General features: G+C 46.4%; 1 protein-coding gene and 1 long non-coding RNA gene across 11 annotated transcripts in view; one reads left to right on the forward strand and one right to left on the reverse strand.

Moving 5' to 3' along the window:
* The window catches only part of SIPA1L3 (signal induced proliferation associated 1 like 3), a 214,753-nt gene that overhangs the window by 194,787 nt on the left and 2,590 nt on the right, over window positions 1-17,376 (reverse strand). For 2 of the 10 annotated variants that reach the window (XM_072967156.1, XM_072967155.1), the window contains exon 1: window positions 6,153-6,324. The exons of the other annotated variants lie outside the window; for them this stretch is intronic. The gene's annotated coding sequence lies outside the window, so the exon portion shown is untranslated. Of the gene's footprint in view, window positions 1-6,152; window positions 6,325-17,376 lie in introns of those variants that run through there. 10 annotated transcript variants of the gene reach the window in all.
* LOC140698427 (uncharacterized) lies at window positions 8,598-15,060 on the forward strand. The gene is made up of 3 exons (XR_012076212.1): window positions 8,598-9,625; window positions 10,597-10,667; window positions 14,668-15,060. It is a non-coding gene; the product is annotated as an uncharacterized lncRNA (long non-coding RNA).

Genomic DNA, 17,376 nt, shown 5'->3' on the forward strand with positions numbered 1-17,376 from the left:
ATTTCTTTTTCACACCTGTTATCTCTTTCTGACTTACTATAAACTCTTTGCTTGTTTACGATCTATCTTCCTTTTTATAAATGTAAGCTCCATGAGGGTGGGACTTCATATGTTTCATTCTTTACTGGTTCCCCAGAATAATGGCTGTTACAAAACAGACTGTCAACAAATATTTGGGTAATGAATCCAAGAATCAAAAGGAGCACTATCTAGGTACCATCCTGCTGTCTGGCAACTCCTTTAAGAGCCATTTTTAGGGAACATTTCAGAACTAATAATGTCGCTGGCTGCCTAATCCAGTATTTATCCCCCCTTTTTAACTTAGTAAATAGAATCTGAGTTTTAGCTAAGAGCAAGACCATGTGAAATACATTTCCAGACCCCCTTACAGCTATACGTGGTGCTGTGACTAAGTTCTGGCCAAGAGTCTATAAGCAGAATTATTACATGCAACTTCCATTCAGTTTTTTTTTTTTTAAAAGAGACAGGGGTGCCCATCTTCAACCCTTCTTTCCTGCTTGCTGGGATATAATGGCTGGAGCTTGAGCAGCCGTCTTGAACCACGACGCAACTGGAGAAGGATGGTGGAGCAAAAAGGTAGAAAGAACTGCAGTCCCTGATTAGAGTGCAGCCCTGGCATGCTTATCACTGGGCTCCTTTACGTGAGAGAGAAATAAGTTTCTACCTGTGTAGACCAGTGTCATTTTGTTTTATATGCAGTTTTCTATTACACACAGTTGAATCTAATCCAGATACACCTGGGATCACAAACCTATGGGAGAGTGGGTGGAACGAGTATAGTCATCTATCTATACAAATATATAAAAAGCCCATAATTTGAGAACTGTTTCAAAGAAGAGGGAGAATCACTGTGAGCTGGGAGTACACAAAGCAGAATCATGGAGTTGGGTGGAGAGCAGAGAAGACAACCAAGTCAATGATGATGCGAAAATCATAAAACTTTCATTAGGTTAAACAGGCTGCAGCCTCAGGGTGAGTAGCCAGAGTATACAGAACACCTACAAATCAGTAAGAAAAAGAAAAGAAGCAAGAAGCATGAAAAAGCTATATCCATAAGAAGAAACATACAAGATTCTGTGCCTTAGTAGTCTTCAGGGGACTATAAATTAGAACCACAATGAGATTTCATTTAATATCCATCAGTCTGGCAAAAATAAGAAAGCTTTACAAAACCAAGTGTGACAAACACCGAACAATGGGAACCCTTATACATACATCATTGGTGGGAATGTTTAGAGAACAGTTTGACAATTTTTGGCAGAGTTAAAGATGCTCACATCCTACACCCACCAATCTCATACCTAGTACATTCTTCAAAGAAATTCTTGCCCACATACACCAGGAAATACGTGTAACAACATTCATAGGAGCCCATGAATTACAAAAAACCTGGAAACTAAGGAAACATCCATTGGCATGGAAATCACTAAAACAAAAATGTATATTCAGCCAGTGGAATATTACAAAGCAGTAAAAAATTAATGAACTGAAGCTATATCAAACAGTCTGGATCAATCACAACATTAAGTGAAGAATGCAAGTCCCAGAAAACTAGATACACACACACACACACACACACATATATACATATATATATACATACATATACTATAATATCATTTGTAAAAGTTCAAAAATAATTCTTAAGATGAAGAATGATAAACAAAAAATTCAAGTTTGTGGTCACTCCTGGGAAAGTAGATGGGGGATTGAATGGGAAATAACACACAGTTTCATGTAAGTTACTGGTAAGTAATGTTCTAGTTCTTGGGCAGGTAGTGGGCTATTGGCTATTCACTGTAATAGACGTTTTCACACAGAACAAAAATACCAGTGTATCGTGCACTAAGGATTATGATTAATCTGATTCTGTGTGCCCAAAGGCCATCTTTTAAAAACAGAATGCATTTAGAAAGAGGTGAGAAAGGACATACACTAAGTTACTGACAGGTGAGACCCATGAGGCAAGAAGTAGCAGGTGGAGGGATAGAGTAGTAAGTGGTTTCTGTCTCGTGTTTTGTTCTGCTGTCACTTATAGGTTCATTGCAACAAGAAATGTTTCTTATAAAAAGTAAACAGTATAGTGCAGTGGTCCAGGACCCAGACTCCGGAGCCTGACCACCAGAGACTGCAAGTCAGCTCCATGACCTCTTAGCTGTAGGGCCTATGGCAAGTTATTTAACCTCTCTGTGCCTCTGTTTCTGCATCTGAAAAGGGGGTGATGACAATAGTGCCTACTTCATAGGGCCATTAGATTAAATGAGGTGGTTCATAGTTCCTCTTCACAAATTAAACACTTAGTGAGATTGGCTGTTATTATGATCATCAGCCTAATTCCAAACACCTACATGAGGGACATGAGCTGAGTGATTATCTGGTCAGGCTCAGATGTGTTCACCTCTTGGATCCTTGTAACCTTTATGAGCAGCCCAGTGCCTCGCCAGTTCCAGGTACTCATGAGACAGCTGGTAAATGAATGCATGCTGCCTCAGTTTACCCACCACATCTCTAGCTGCCTGAAGAGGCCACTCCTAGATGCAGACCCAACATGTCCATTCTCCCTGCTTCTTCTCTACTGATGCTTTGTCCAGGGTGGTAATAACACAGCTTAAAAACTGCACTTCTGAGACTTCCTTTTGGCAAGGGGTGGTTCCTGTCACAAAGTTCTAGCCAAAGAGACAGAAGCAGAAGTCGGCTGAGGATTTCAGGGAAGGTTTTGGTTTCCTGACAGAGGTGCTACTTCTTTTCCTTAGAGCTTTGCTTCTTCCTGCCTGTAACAAGGATGTGGGGCTGGAGACCGAACAGCCTTCTTATCACTATGGGGCTATGGGCAGCAATGCAGATAAACAGGAGGCTGGGGCACTGGAGGTGGTAAACAGCAGCACTATCTTGTCCTGATCACCTCTGCACTTTTCCTTATGGAAGAAAATGAAGGCTGTGGTGGTCCTCAAAGATGGTCCCCCACGGGCCACTCCTCCCAGAACGCAAGTCTTCCATCATCCCTCCAACACTGAATCTGGGCTGATGCTGGGCCAGTTCTGGACCTAAGCCTTAAGAAGGTTTCAGAAGCCCTGGGATGTCTGTTACAAGTTTAGCTCCTGGCTGGCGAGACCGCATGGAAGAAGTTCTGAGACTACACAGAGAGAGAGGTCCAGACATCTCCAAGGCACCATGTCAGCAAAACCATCCTGAGTGTTCCAGCCCCATTCATCCTCTGACTGTAACCACGTAAGAGACCCCACTCAGAACCAGCAGAAGAGCCAGCCAGGTGAGCCTCAGTCAACCAGAGATTCACGAGAAACAAAAAACTGTTGTCAGTTTAAGGCTTTACGTTTTGGGGTGGCCTGTTATATAGCAACAGAGAACTGAAACAAACCGCCACGTGTTTACACTGCTGTCCAAGTTTCATGAAGCCAAATATATTCCTTATCTAAAGCAGCACCTAGGGGGTAGGGGAACAGCTCAGTGGCAGAAAATGTGCTGAGCATGCATGAGGTCCTGGGTTCAATCCCCAGTACCCTCATTAAATAAATAAGTAAAGTATCACCTAAAAAAGATCACAGACTCCAGTAAAATCTTGCTCATGTTCTGATTTCCAACAAAGATTGTTAATATGAAAAAATATGAACTTTCTGTCTCTTATTTGACAATAAGTACTCATTAAGCACACCTAATCTGTATTAAGAGTGATGAATCTATTAATCATTTTTATAATTAAAAAGCATTTAAAGTAGATAGTTCAACATTGTGCTGGGCCTGGTGGGAACCCTCAGAAAATACATCTCCTGTCTGGGCAAGAGGCATCATTATACTAATGCTACTTCCTATTCATTCTCAAAAGCTTAGAGCTTAACAAGGTGGCTAAGCAGGTTGGACGTCTGCATTCTAATTAAAGAAAGCTATCAATAAAAATAATAATTTGGAGGGAAAAACCAACTAGAAACAAAGGGAATGCACATCAGTGACGGCCAGGCCAAATAAATTATGGTCCACTCACACCTCCATGTGTTACATAGCCATTAAAAAGAGCAAATTTAAGCACTACCTGAGAACTTGGAGGCATTTCCACACAGTACTGCCATGTAAGAAAAGCAAAGTGCAGGAAAATGAGGGTAATATCCTTTATAGGGTAATATTTCCCCCTATAGGCTGATAAAACAATGGAGAAGCATGTGGAAAGACACACACAATATGCGACTGTTCCCAGGGGTAAAGGACTGTAGGAGGAGGCTGACGTAGGGGTGGGTAGAGAGGAGGGGAAGAGAGTCCAGCCCACAAGAGGGGCTGGAAAGAATTCTAAGGGGGCTTGAAATCAATTCATAAAAATAATTATCATCCCCATTAAGTGAGTGCTCTCCACATACTAGACACAGGGCTGGCTAGGTCACCTGATCTCCCTTTAACGTCTCATTTCATGCAGGTGCTGTAAATTACTCCCATTTTTCCAGACAAGGAAACTGAAGCCTGGAGAAGCTAAGTGCTGTGCTGAGAGCTTGGGCAGTGCTGGGACTTGAGCATTATGTGCAATGGCCTCCCAAAAGGGTCCCCGACCCAGCTCCAAAATCATCGCACTTGGACCTCAAAGGACACAGCTGGATGTTGGAGAAGCAGCTCCTCTGACACCTTGCACATCCTTGAAATAGCAGCAGGCCCCAAGGTGTGATGATGTGTGTTAAGGCAACACACACCTCAGTCCGTCAGTGCCTTGTGCTGTTGGGAGAAATCTGAGAGGGCCACTGACCTTGCTTTACGGAGCCTGGGGAAGCCCTGCCCTGGATATTTTTTACAGACTCAACTGCTGACACTCAAAGCCAGAAAACAGATCAGGAGGTGTCAGCTATTACACAGTCAGACTCTTGAAGCTCATGGTTTAATTAAAACCTGTTCAGTCCCAGAACAAGAATTATTGCCTGTTAAAGCAGGGGAGACTGATAAACTCTGTCTGGAAGGTTAATTCCTATTTCCAAGGCACTCCCTGACCCCCACTACTGCAGGAACACCCAAGAGGGCCTGACAATAAAGGCAGATTTCCATATACCCAGGGATGCGTGTGTGCAGGTGGCGACTTTCACAAAGCCTTCCCCACCTGAGTTAACGTGCATACATCCTCTAAACTCACTAGGCCTGAGGCCATCTGTTCCAGGCCACATGCGCCAGGCTGCCTGGATGAGCCACTGCCAGGGCCGGGGCTGCACAGAGGGCTGAGGGGCAGGAGGCTGGAGGGCTGGATGCTGCAGGCAGGCCCGAGGACCACTGAGTGACCATGGCGAGGGTGTGTGCATGCCGCCTCCCCCGCAGCCACAGATCTGCGGATACGCTGACGTTCTCCCCTCCAAACCCAAATGGGGACAGCCACCCTTCCTCAGACAACATCGTAAATTCACTCATAAAATAGTTTATCCCACACCTACCACATGCCAGGGACAGTTCTACAAGGACAGACAGAAGCACCTGTGCTTCCATGGAGCCCACAGTCAGGGAGGAGGGTATAATAAACATGCCAAGTGGCCACACTTTGGAGAAAAATAAAGCAAAGGGCCAGACTGTGATGGAGCAGGTGCTGTTTAATAAGGAGGGAGGCCTCACTAAGAAGGTGACATTTGAGCAGAGACCTGAAGGGTGTGGGAGCTTTGGGGATAGCAGGGAAGTGTCCCATGCAGAGGGAAGAGCAGGGGCAAAGGCCCTGAGGGAGGAAGAGCAGGAGGCCAGTGTAGCTGGAGAACAGCCAGCAGCAGTTGAGAGGTCAGAGATAAGGCCAGACAGGGAACTGGGGAGGCGGGGGGAGAGCTGACACTGGGCACCACTCCACACACAGGCTGTGGGCGCTTTACATGTATATGATTCCTTGGAAAGAGGCTGGGATGCCCCACTGGTACACAAGTTTGCCTTCCCAGGGAGCTCAACATTCTCTGATGGCTTCTCCAGAGAGAAATAGCCCCCGTTTCCTTCTCACTCCCTCAACACTCCGCCCACCCTTTCTTCACAGTTAGGAGCAGACAGGTAAACACTTCATGCGAGCAGAGGAAAAAAAAGAAAACAAAAAAAAGCCACCAGTCTAATTTCCAAAAAGAGGAAACCTGGTATTAACTTTCTCTGCTCTACAAGTCACTACCAAACTAAACAGTGCTCACCTGAATGACATCCGGAGCACAAACTGAGCAGGCAGGTGACCATGAGGGGAGCTCCAGGCTCTCAGCTCCGGTCCCGGGTCTTCTCCAGGCCAAGGCCACCTGCCTGCGCTCTGCAGGCTGCCCTGGCCCTCGCCCTGGCCCTCGGGTGGGCGGTGCCTCCCCCAGCCGCCGTGGGTGTCTGGAATGCGGAAACGGGAACCTGCCGTGCCAGCTTCTAACAGCGACTTATTCAACAGCCACAAGAACACGCCAGCCACCGGAGTTCCCCAAGAGATGGCTGGTTTTCACCAACAGGCGCGTTCCCAGAGAGGGCTGTTTCGCCAAAGGTCCCTTTCGGGGAGGGAAATAAAAGAACTCCTTACTCATCAGACACGTGGTCTGAGGAGCCTGAATGGGCTTAAATGAAAGCTTAAAGGTAACAAAGGCAGCTTGTCAGTTACCTCTGATCCAGGGATGGGACACCTGTTTGCTGATCGAGCCAGGGTTGGATCTGTGCCCAAAGCATCCCCTGCTCTGGGCTGGCGCCCGGCCGCTTCATTCACAACCACGCAACCCAAAGGTGGGCTCTTTTCCCCCCATGCAGACAGGGAGGCAGCACACCTTAAGGCTGAAGTGCTGCCGCTGGGCTCCTCCCACCTGCTTGGGAAGCACAGCGGAATGGGTTTGCGAGACAAAAACCACCACCAGAACCCCCGTACTCACTCTGCACAAGGTACTGTGCTGAGCACTTCGTGTGAATTATCTCCTCTGGCTCACACAGCCACTCTCTAAATAAGCACTATTAGCATTCCTATTTTACATATGAGAAAGTTCAGGAACAGAGAAGTCGCAGGCAGCAGGAAAGTGGTGGGGCAGAGAGTCAAGCCACGCAGAGCAGTTCTGGGTTTCCAGTTCTTAACCACTGCACTAGATCTCCTCTCAAAGAGAAAGACAGCCTCCGCCCCCAGCTGGGCCTCAGTTTCCTCATCCATAAAATGGGGGTGCGTGTGAGGAGCTGGTGAGATCTTTATAGTAAGCACTTAGCCCTAACCCACAAAAATGCTCAATAACCATCAGCTGCAGTTATCACATGCCGCCCTCAGATTCAATCAGGTTCAGCTTATGGCTTCAAAACATCGGGTAATCATAGTCATGGAGTTTAAATTCCGGACAGCTGAAGGGAAAAAGAAAGAACAACTATCACTGCCCTTCTTTTCATCAACAAAATAGATATCTACTCTGAGTCCTGCACAACGACACAGTGGTAAACAAAAACCACAAAGACTCTGCCCTCAGGGAGCTTACAGTCCCCTGTGAATAAACCGGCACAAAATATTGAAATAACGGCAGATAACCGCGTGTGTATTAAGTGCACACTGTGGGCCAGGCACTGCAGCGCTCTGAACGCTTTATGTGCTTGAATGCACTGAATTCTCCCAAAAACGGAGAACACTACCATTACCACCTTACATATAGGGAAACTGAGACACTGCAAGGCTAGTGGCTTGCCCAAGGTCACCCAGGAGCCCAACACAGAGCCAGGACTTGGGCCAGGTGGTCTGGCTCCACAGCCCTTGTTTCCCTCAGTCCCTCAGCAATCCTGCAGGGCAATGGCTTTATGCTGGGTCCACAAGCAGTAGTAACAGGCACCCATGGGAAATTTCAGTCTGCAAAATGAATGGTCACCTTCATAAGCTGTTAGGAGGAGAGGGCTAGATTATTAAATTATAATTATTCAATTAATAAGTCATAATTAACATGTTAACAGCAGGGACCCCAGTACTGAGCACTTACCAGGAGCCAGCTACGGGGGTGAACACCTGAGTTTCATCCTCTCCCTTCACCCACACCACCGCCCTAGTAGGCAGTCCTCAAAGGGGGAAACTGAGCCTCTTCAAGGAGCCCCTTGAAGAATTGGCCAGAAGCAGAGAGAGGAGTGAGATCCAGGTTTTTATGAGCAGAGCAAGTGTGCTCACGAACCACACTGCCCCTTAGACTGCTGCCCCGTCAACCAGCCAGGGTTTCCCTGAATGTTCAGATCAAAAGACCGCGAACTCCTACAATACAGAGACTCTGCGCACATTCTTGAAGATAGCAATGATTAGAGAACAAAAAGCTCAGTCCTGACTCAGGTAATTACAAAATGAAATTGGTAAGGACAATGACACAAAAATGTACTGGTACTGTGCTTCCACTTTGTTGTACTACCTTCTGCAGCAGATCCAATTGTTTGCCTACCCAGTATCCATCCCCCACCCCACCCCCAGTCTTTTCCAATTTTATTTCTGTAGCCACACTCCTCCCAGCAGTCCTGTGCTTCAGGTGAGGATGTTTTTAGCCCCAGCCCTGAGAGTAAATCCTTATTGGCCCCCACCTGTGATTGGCCCTGGGTATGGTCAGGTGTCACAATGCCAGCCAATGAGACACAAGGGGAATCTGAGAGGCGGGGCATCTAGGAAAGGTTTCCTCACTCTTAAGAGACACACAGTGAAAGGTGCCCTCTTTCTGCTGCTGGATATAGCCTTGTCAGAGTGTGATGACTACAGCTGCGACAGTCATCTTGTAGCCACGAGAGGAGCCCGAAGACACACCAAGAATGGCGGAGAGGGCTGGGCTCCTGATAGACATGGTGGAACTGCTTAATTATTCAACCCTGGTGCTGCCTCTCTACGGGCTTCTTTGTTATATGAGATCACAAATCTCCTGATTCCAGGCCAATTTCAGTAGAGTTTCCTAATCCAGTGGATCAGTGGATCTCAAAATAAGCTCCCGGGCCCAGGAGCACCCACATCACCTGCAGACTTGTCAGAAATGCAAATTCTCCAGTCAGACCTACTGAATTAAATGTTGGATGGGGCCCAGCAATGTGTTTTAATAAGACCCGCAGGGGACTCCGGGCCTGCTCAGGTTTGAGAACCATTGCAGTAGCATAAGACAATTAACAGTTCAGAGTGTGGCCTCTGGAGTCAGGTTCCCCGGATCCAAATCGTGTCACCACCATTTTCTAGCTGTTCGACTAGTTATTTAAATTTAGTTGCCTCATCTGCAAAAGGGGAATGATGGGCGTACTTATCTTTCAAGGTTGTTGGGAGGCTTAAATGAGTCACTTTGTGGGAAGCGCCTAGCACAGTGCCTAGCATATAGCAGACATTGTCTTTATTACCTGTTTGCTGTGGTTTGTAGCCAAAGGTGTACCAGTGGACACAGCTTTCTGACTGAGCTCCCCTAAAGCTGGACCCACAACTCCTCTTACCCCCGGGACTCAGCCCAGTGCCCTGGGGTTCTGTATGTATGACTCTCTGGTCGGCACAGGACTGTGACACACAGGAGGGGCCAAAAGCCTTTCTCCCAAGTCCAGACCATCGCTTCGCAGACCTCCTCCAGCAGCTACCACCATGAACTCTCCAGGCTGGGCACTCTGCCAGCTACTCTGGCCAGTTACTGATGCAGAGTGCCCACAGGCTGTGCCTAGCCCCAGAAAGCGCCTCCGCCAGGTGCGTCATGCCAAACATCTGGCAAAAGTACAGGAGTGCCCTTCCCTCTGGGAGCTATCTGTGATTTCAAAACTGGTGGCACCAAGATACAGAAAGCCAAAAAATGACTAACACCACTGCCAGGTGAGGCCCCGGCAGGAAGAGGCAGCTTCTTGTCGGGCTTGACAGCAAGACTGGGTACTGGGCTCTGGGTGGGGCAGGCGTTTTGCACTCACTGGTGTCGCTGACCAGTCAATGTTGCTGGGCCAGTCAGTGAAAGAGAAATGTGGGCGCAGAAAGGGGGTCCGACCTCTGACCACCAACCCCTGGGGCAAGAAAGGATTAGTCAAATTCCTTCGGCTCTGGAAAGGTGCTATTAAGCTACACCTCATAAAATTGCCAATATTCAACCATTCTTGACCCAGAAAAAGGCAATTTCATACGGTTCAACCTAATATAAGCCAAGAAACTCACTCAAATAATGCAGAGTCAAGTAACTGGCCCCCAACAAGCACCTGGCATGGTGGTGGCCTCTAGGGAAGAGAACTGGGTGCATTATTTTTGTCCCTTTGTTTCCATGCATGTGTGGTCATCACCCAAAATGTAAGGAAATTTAATAATTCAATCAACCCTGCAACATCATCCCATCTCAGTCAGAGAAAAGACAAAGCTGCACTAGATCAAGAGATCTGCAAACCCAACACTTCTCTGCCCTCATGCCCTCCCCTAGCTCCTCCTCCACTCTGCTCCAACTGCTGTCTCAGGACCTTTGCACTGGCTGCTCCCTCTGCCCAGAAACTCCCACTGCTCGTACTGCCTCACCTCTGTTAGGCCTGTATTCATCCCTGGCCACCCTGTCTAAAATTTCAACACCCTCCACCCTAATATCTCACAACCCCTTTCTTAATTTCTTCCGTTTAGTACTTATTACCATCTAACACAGTCTATCTCTTATTTCTCTGTTTACTGTCTGAATCCCCCACTTGAACAAGAGCCCCAGAAGGGAAGAAGCCTTGTCTGTCCGGCTCACCACTACACTCCTACTACCTAGAAGAGCGCTCAGGTGGGTGAATACCTGTCAAATGAGTAAGTTTAAAAATCAGATCCATTGTCAGTGTTTGGAGTGTGCCTCCCTCAGATCTAACACCTGCAGGCCTACCCTGAAAAACACAGAGAAATCAAGCCCAAACTGGTGACAGTACTCCTAGTGTTCCCTCTGCGCTGGACTCACCTCACAGCCTGTGAAGGAAGAGAAAGGGCAGAATGGAAGAGGTGCTTGGGGGAGATGCTTGAGGAAGCTGCAGAGGCCACAGGACTTACCCTGCCTCCTCCACAAACCAACAGCAGGGGGTCAAGAAACGGGGCCGTGGGGAAGATCTAATCATCAGATGGACCAATGGCAGCAGGCTCGAGCAGCAACGGACCAGAGCACCTGTGCACCTCAACCATCTCTACCCACCTAAAGGCAAACACAGAAACCCTCAAATGAGGATGCCCTCTTTTCTTACCACTTCCACACAAGGATTTCTACCACGCGCTAACTCGCTGTTAAGTTAGGGACCCCAAAAGAACAAAGACAATCTATCTGATGTGAAGGACGGGGGCGGGGAGAGGGTGTTGTAAAGGAGTTCTGACTGCTGGTGTGATGAAAAATATCATCAGGTCCGAGGCACTGTCACAAGCTGCATCTTGCAGCTCTGTCAAAAGTCAGAACTGAAAGGGGGCAGGTTCCCTGCCTCCCACTGCAGTGCTGGAGGCAAATCAAATGCTGGATTCTGGTTCCATGTGGGGCCCTAACAAAGACACATGAGAGGAAGGATCTGTGTACGTCTCTCCCGAGGGGAGGATTGGGGGAGGATCTGAGGCCTCCTGCTCGAACATGTCTTGGGAAAAAATGTGGGAGGGGCCCCACCATCAGATGCTGGAGGGAATCAGATCTCAGGGAAGAGGGGCCTCTGCAAACTGACTAAGGGAACCAATGCCATTGTGTTCGGTACTCAGAGCAGCGGGGGGAAGCACGTGGCTGCTGGAGCCTCGCTGGTGTCTTCACTGTGGCTGGATGCTGTTTTACCAAAGGGGTTTCCAAAGCCTTGAGCCAAGTATTGACTCGTATAATGAAAAGAAAAAAAAACTGACTTTTTATAAGTGGAGTAGGCAGAGGCAGGGAACTCCTCCACACACACGAGCTTGAAACACACAAATGCTCAGTGAAATTGGTTGTACTTGCTTCTAACTTTTCATAGTGAGACGTTTCAAACACACAGAGGTGAAAAGAGTATAATAACCCCCCACCAGCCAGCTTCCACAGAACCACCTGGTGGCCAATGTTACCTCAGCTCTTTACTCAACCCAGACACTTGGCCCCCTCCACTCCCTGGCAGCCGTGTTATTTTAAAGCAAATCCCAGACATCTTTAACAGTTCCCAGGTATTTCAGAATATAAGTCTTAAAAATAAGGACTTTTTCTTGAACAGAACCACAGTATCATTATTACACCTAAAAACTTATCACACCTAAAACATCTAAAAACAAGAATTCCTTAATAATGTCAAATATCCAGTTCGTTTTTATTTTAAATAAAGGGGAAGTACAGGTTCCAGAATCACAGAAAAACCCTACGCCCAGAGCGATGGTCAAGTCTTCAGGCCCACAGGGACCTGGGACCTGATGCAGGGCTACCCTGGAACAGGAGACCATATGTGGAGCGGAGAGGCTGTAACTAGTTAGTATGGCCCTGCAAGCCCACCCCACTGAGCCATCTGTCATCCAGAGAGACTACGGAATGAGTATTTAAGAGCCTGGGCTTGGCTTGGGTTTGAATCCTGACTTTAACACTCACCAGTTTTGTGATTCACAATTCTCGGGACCTGAGTTTCTTTACATGAGAAATAGGAATAAAAACAGTATCTATGCCATGGAGTAGATATGAGGATTAAAAGAGATATCGCATGGACAGTACTCAGAGTGGTGCTTTGTACACAGTAAAAGCTCAATGAGTGTTAGCTACTATCATGAATTTGGCCAACAGATGCGTATTGAGCACCTTTTACATGACAGGCACTGTCCAGCAGCAGGAGATAAGAGTGATGAAGAGGTTAAAACCCTCGCCAATCACCACCTGGAAACAGGGGCTGGCACTTGGGCACCACCTGGGGACATGAACAGACTCAGAATCTCCAGCACCTGCCTTGTTTGGGTAGGAAGCCCAGACACTCCCTCCACCTGAGATGGGGAACCCTGAACCAAGAGAGCAACTAAAGGTCTAGAACAATGACTCCCATGAAAGAGTCCCCTCTCTGCTATTCCCCCCACCCAGTAATGCCTCTGGATCAGAGCAAGGGCAAGAATCACACACTGGGTAAACTCTGCTGTTCCTAAGGTCAAAGGAAGATGCCACATGGCTCCCACAGAAGGCTACAGCCAAGTGGGACAGAGCTAGGAGATGAAAGAGAAAGAGGCTTCACACCCAAAGAAGCTGCTTAGAATGGGCTTTCAATAGTATGGGCCCTTTTCTTGTTTCCTTCATTCACTCTGCCCACCTTTCTCGGGTCCCGAAGACCCTTCTCTTTCCTGGGAGGTAAAGACCTGTTTCCACCAAAGTGGAGTTCAAACTGGAGGGGATCAGCGGGTCACTGAGGTCTAAGCCAGCACCCCAGTACTCAGCACAACATAACTTAAGGAGCGAAGCTGACAAACTCTGGAACTCCATTTTGTGTGATGAATCTTTCCTGTGGTTTTTATTGCTCAAAGCTCGGACCCCATTCCCCCTCAAACACGAACACAGAACATGCAACAGAGATTTAAGAGTATGGGCTCTGGGCCTGAGGCTATTCTGCCTCCATCACTTCCTAACCATAAGCAAGTGGCCTCTCATTGCCAGACCTCAGCTCCTTTATCTGCAGAGCGGGGATGATCAGAGTCCCTGCCACCTCAGAACACAGGTCACACACGCCAAGCACTAAGCACAGTGCCAGGCCCAGAAGGTGCCTGTGATGTATGAGAGCTGTGAGTTTAGCTACCCCTGCCTATGATAACCATGTTTTCCATCCCTCATCCACCCTTACTCACTAAGATACAGCAGGGGCAGCATCTTTGATCTATCACTGTGGACCTAGCTCTACACGTGAGTCTCAAACCCTAGGCCCACACTGTCCAAACCATGTGGCTACTGAGCACTTGAAATATGGCCAATGCAAATGGAGACATGATGAAGGTATAAAATACACACAGTATTTTGAGGACTTAATGTGAAAAAAAAAGAATGTAAAAATCTCAATAATTTTTACACTGAGTACAGGTTGAAATGGTAATATTTTGGACCAAACAAAATATATTATTAAATCAATTTTCTCTGTTTCTTTTTACTCTTTTAAATGTGACCCCTATAAAATCTTAAATTACATATATGGCCCACATTAGTGGCTCGCATTATATTTTTAATGGACACTACTGGTGCAGACCCTTGAAAAGCATAGTGTTCTTCCTTATTTGACTTCATACTATTAGTGTCTAGCATGGTGCCTGCCACTTAGGCTGGGTAGAAAAAAAATATTTCCTAGATGGCTGAGTGAAAGATGCTCTCTATACTGTTCCTGGTCTGAAAAGCACCCACTACCACCCTCACATCTAACCAGGCCTGCTCTTCTTTCAAAATACTGAGCAACCCTTAAGGCCCAGGCTATACTAAATCAAAATGGACACAGTCATGATGGCTGGAACAGGGTCCTGGGGCCCCTGCAGGGCCACGCATCACCACTTTAATTGCTGGACTGCATTTTAATACTTTAACAGTCCTCAGTGCTGGCCTGGTGCTTAGAAACACTCTTTCCCCAGCTGGCCAAGTCCCAAGTCCTCTTGCAAAGCTCACCCAAATGGGATATTTATCTTGTTCATGCTCCTTCCACACCACGTCTCATTTGTGGCTAACTCGTGTCTGGTGTGGCAGCCCCGTGGTCAACCTTATTTTACTTAAGGACAGACTCTGCTGAAGGGCCTTCACGTTTTGAAACAATCAACTAAATATCCCAACAGAAAGTGACCCCATCGTGTCTTATTCTCAGCAGACACGATGCCACGTCCCCAGACCACTCCTGCGGCCACATGAAGGAGGTACTAAATATAGCCCGCAGTGCTTTGCATGTCAAACAACCTAAAGGAAATGCTGCATCCACTTCTTAAACTTGCCGCCGCCTAGTAAAGAGAACCTGGGAAGAGAAGGAGTTTGGCATATGGGCGAAGAGCCTGGAGTCTGGAGTCAGTGTCCTCATCTGTGAAGTGAGTTCCATAAATGTCTGTACTTCACTGGACTCTTGTGAGGATTAATTGAAGAAAAGTGTGAAATGCTTAGAAGAGCACCTAGTACAGAGTTAAGTACTAGAAAATGTCAGTTACTATTATTATTATTTTGCAAAAATTAGAATAGCGTGAACTTGAAAAATGGGAATTCACCCTTCTCCAGCCACAATAATATTGTTTTTGTATCACACTCATTCCTACATCTGGGCCTTTGTACTTGCTGTTCCCTCTTCCTGGAATGTTCTTCCCTACTTTTGGCACAGCTGGTGCCTCTTGCTCATTCAGGTCTCAGCTCATGTGACTCCCCTTCAGCGAGGCCTGGGAGGCCTTCCCCGACCATCCAAGACAAAGTAACCACCCATTCCCCACCGCCAGGTTGCCCCATCGGCCACTCCCCATCCCCTCACCATGCTGTTTCCTCCAAGACGCTGAAAACCATCTGAAAGTACCTTGTTTATTGCATATCCCCTCAGCTAGAATGTAAACCCTACGAGAACAAGGATCTTGTCTGGCTCATTCACTAGCCAGAGTTCATGCTTTTGGCCCCTATGCTAGACTGCCTATGTACCAGAACGCTTACTGGCTGTGCGTCACGAATGTAAAAGAAATCCCAGAAACAAACTGCAATGTCCAGCAACAGGGAAATGGTGGAATAAAGCATGGTCTCTGCACACTGCAGAATGTGGGTCTAGCTGTTAAAAAAGACTGAGTCAGATCTGTACATAATGACTTGAAGGGATATGTTGTAGCATTAATTGAAAAATTCAAGTTACAGATATGTGTGGCTTGATCCCTACTCCTCCCTTTTTGGAGAGTGGTGAGGAAGAAGGAAGAAAGCAGTTGATATATGCATATATGCATCCATATAAGCACAGAAAAAGGTAAGTGAGAGCATCTCCCCTAAAATCAAAGGGCAGAGAACATATCAATTTTGTTTTCTCAGACATCTCCAAAACCTGCCACTGGATACTCAGTAAATACTCACTGTCTGAATAAACAGCTGTCTTCTTGGGGGACAGGATTTTGGAGTGAAAGGTGGCACCCATTATTTTCCTTACATATCTCCATTTTGTCTGACGTGTTACAATGAGCATGTATTTCTCTGCATAACTCCTTTTTTTAGGTGGAATAAGGATTTTTTTTAATTGAAGTACAGGCAGTTACAATGGATCAATTTCTGGTGTACAGCACAGTGTCCCAGTCATGCATATACATACATATATTCATTTTCATGTTCTTTTTCATTATAAGTTATTACAAGATATTGAATATAGTTCCCTGTGTTATACAGAAAAAACTTGTTTTCTTTTAATTCCTTTGCATAACTTTTTAAAAGGTAAATTCAACCCATTCCCATATACACAAATTAAGGCCATGACCAGAGCAGTCCTAAGAAACAGAAGGAGTGTCAGTCTTAAAGAAAGCACAACGTACAAACTGGTCCGATAGCCTCTCATTCTAACAGCTAAAAGGAAACACTTTAAAGGAAATGACTGTTCAATTCTTTTACTAAAACATACCTACATTTAATTTAGAGTTTGTAAGTTAAACACATAACAAGGTTAAGCTGTCACTATAACCTGTGTCATTTTTTTAAACCAAAGTTTGAAATACATCAGCAAAATACATTTTACAGGGAAAAAAAGGCGCCAATCACTGCACATGCTAAATTCCATTTTTGATTTACCGCCTAACAACTGCAATGTCTGAAAAACAGGCTCACGTTTAACTCTGACCATTCCATACAGACTGCTAAAAAAAAAAAAAGCCATGTGCTGTTGTCACTAACAATTAAGACCAAGATTTTTTTAAAGTCATATTTCCTCAGATTAAAAAAAAAATCCTTCGGTAAATTTAGTGGCCATTACACATTTGAAACCATGGGTTCCCATTATCAAATGAAATCACAATGATAGATCTGACAACAGACTCACCCTAAATGGAGAGCTAATGAATTCCCTGCCCAGCCTCCTCCCAGGAGTGTGGCACCTCCCAAAATGCTCAGGGTGGCCCTGCCTACAGAGGATATTCTAACCCGTGGACACCATGTAGCTTTTCAGAGAAAAAATTAGCGACTTAGGGAGCCTCATCAGGCTGAAACTGTAGAAATGGGTCTCCTGAAAGCCAGGCCTTTATTCCATACTTGTGGTCAGTGCAATCTGGCCAAGTCCATATTGTCTTATCTGTCCCTTACTAATGTTTCACATACATTAATTCTTGGAGACTTGAAAGAAGCAATTCAACCTTGTTGGAAAAGTTCAGTGGCCAAGGGGGACTTCCAGGGCCCACAAGACAGGAGACCAAGCTGGGCCAATGAAATGGCGTTGCTATGGAATGACAGCTCCATCTTTGTTGTCAATCAACTGGACCTGGGAAGGCTCGGGGAGAAGAGCATCTCCCAAGTTTCTGGCCTGGCCCATTTGCCGAGTGATGACTACCAGGTCTGGGAGGAGGAGTCAGGTTGAACATTTTGAGTT

Source organism: Vicugna pacos, chromosome 9, assembly GCF_048564905.1.
Source record: "Vicugna pacos chromosome 9, VicPac4, whole genome shotgun sequence".
Taxonomy (NCBI): domain Eukaryota; kingdom Metazoa; phylum Chordata; class Mammalia; order Artiodactyla; family Camelidae; genus Vicugna; species Vicugna pacos.